Source organism: Bidens hawaiensis, unplaced genomic scaffold (assembly GCF_021521415.1).
Source record: "Bidens hawaiensis isolate Kalapana, Puna unplaced genomic scaffold, B.hawaiensis_p1.1 tig00035511_1, whole genome shotgun sequence".
NCBI classification, from domain to species: domain Eukaryota; kingdom Viridiplantae; phylum Streptophyta; class Magnoliopsida; order Asterales; family Asteraceae; genus Bidens; species Bidens hawaiensis.
The window spans coordinates 209,134-211,373 of record NW_027496181.1 but is presented as its reverse complement, the minus strand read 5'-3'; the positions used below and the strand labels follow the sequence as shown (position 1 = coordinate 211,373).

General features: G+C 34.3%; 1 long non-coding RNA gene across 1 annotated transcript; it reads right to left on the bottom strand.

The window, feature by feature from the left end:
• Positions 1-6: 6 nt before the first annotated feature.
• On the bottom strand, positions 7-1,053 carry LOC143587452 (uncharacterized). The gene is made up of 3 exons (XR_013144890.1): positions 736-1,053; positions 404-653; positions 7-304 (listed from the first exon to the last, which is right to left on the bottom strand). It is a non-coding gene; the product is annotated as an uncharacterized LOC143587452 (long non-coding RNA).
• Positions 1,054-2,240: the final 1,187 nt, after the last annotated feature.

The window sequence follows — 2,240 nt, the reverse complement described above, 5'->3', positions numbered from 1 at the left end:
TCTCCTTACACAATGAGGTCATAAATTCATACAGAAAATTAAAGATAAGTTTAAAAGACCTAAAACTAATATAGATTGATATCAACATCCGGGTAGGTTCGTTGGAGCTTCAACAACTTCACAGAAAACAAAAACTTCTCGTCAGACTCTACAGATGAGAGGGAGTGAATAACAAGTTTTTTTCAGAAAACAGGAGCATGCATGTAAATCCCTAATCAAGTAAACTTCATTCATCGAACCTTTCAAATCTTTAAACACCACACTTTGAAGCTGCAAACCGCCCCCATTGTATTAAAGTATACCTCTGAAAAAAAAAATTTGTGGGGGTTAGTACAGAAACTAACTAGTACTAAAAAAGCCACATAACAGCAACAACAATAAAGAAGTTAAAAAGAACTAATACTCGAAATCAATTTGAGCTACAGTGGAGGCTCGAGGGAGCTTCAATAACTTCATGGTAATCATCAACTGCTCACAAGGTGCTAGAGCCCCGCTGGACGAATAAGAATATTTTTTAAGAAAGGAGAACATGCGAGTAAGTACTTTATCAAACACATTTCATTCTCTGAACCTGCAAAACAACCTGCAAACACCACCCTTTGAAGCGCCGTTTTGTTGTATTCCACCTCTGGTATTGGTAATGGGTTAGAAACCTGCAAGAATAACCAACTAGTGTTCAAATGCGCAACTATATAACTATGAGATTACACAACAAACAGTAAGATTGAAACGTACACATCGAATTACATGGATATCAAGGGTTTGTAGATTTGGCGAGCTCCAAATCAACTCAAAAGCAAATGATAAATTTATGCGATTGCCTAAATCTATTCTAAATAATCGAAGAGTCTTGAGGGAGAGAAAGGAGGTGGAGAACTTCTTTCTAGCACCATCTTCTATCAGCTGTAAAAAGTGGAATGAAAAAAATAATGAGGCTATAAATTAAACTTAAATGACACAGCTTAGCATTAATTACCTTGAAATCAAGTTTCAAAAAAAGCTCTTGAAGTTTTGGAAGAGAACCCAGAAGCTCAAAGATATTGTTCGAACTTATTGTCGTAATGTCCACGTTCACGCAAGGACAAAGATAATATTTTGAGATTTTTAAGGTTTGCAATCTCAACTAGTTTTACTTTGCCGGTATTATTCACTTTCAAATTCTCAAGCAAGGGGCACATACTAATAAACTTCCCAAGTTTCACTCTTTTCTCCACCAAAAGTCAACTCTAAGCTCAATAGATTTGGAAAACCATAAAAACTAGGTGGGGGCTTGAAACAACAAATATGAAGTTTAAGACGTTCTAAACTTTAAACAAGAAAAAAGATGGATAGGCAAATTTAATGGTCTTGCACCCAAGTATTGCACAAGAGTGAGGTCCTTAATTCCTTTTCTTGACAAGAACAAAATACAGTTACAAATATATTCATCAGTCAGTTTGTTGTTGTGGAGGACACACTTTGTTATGAAACCATTAAGATGAAGAAGCATCGTACTTATAACGCTCCCATAACTATTTGTATTGCCTTTTGAAAGAAATTTAAAGAAGTTCTCATCAATAACGAGTTGGCTAAGCATATTCCACTTAAACCTCCAGTTCCTCAACAAGATACCAGTCCTTACCGCATCTTGTAATGGCAACCGATTCAGAATATTAGTTATCACGTTATCTGGCATGTTGCTAATGAAATCTTCATGTGCAAGCTTGGGTGCTTTATTTGTCCGGTTAACCAGTTCCATTATTCTAACAAGAAAACACATATATTATAAACATAAACCAATTACGTAACAATACAAGAGATTAAAAATTCAATTCGACAAGTAGCACATAAACCCTAGTTTCATAAACCTAACGATGAGGAAAAAATATACTGTCACAATGATCAAATAGGAGTAATCCTATTCTAAGTTTCTAACCTTAGAAGTTAAAAACCGTTTCGAACGAGTGACGAAAACTTCTACGCATGACTATTATCTTCAACCCAAAACATTAAAAACACTTGCAAGTGCGTTTAATTACCATCGCAAATTCATATTTCATGTATTTTTACATTATCACCATTTTCTTTACATCTATTGTTCATCAAATAGTTTTTTTAATCATACCAGAAGTTATCAACTAAGAATGCAGGAACTAATTAATAATTAATGGAAATCGGTCGGTTTGGTGCAGTACCCGTTTTTTTGGTATGGTACCGAATTTTATAAAAAAAATGTGGTGAATTTTTTCTTTTAAAAATCT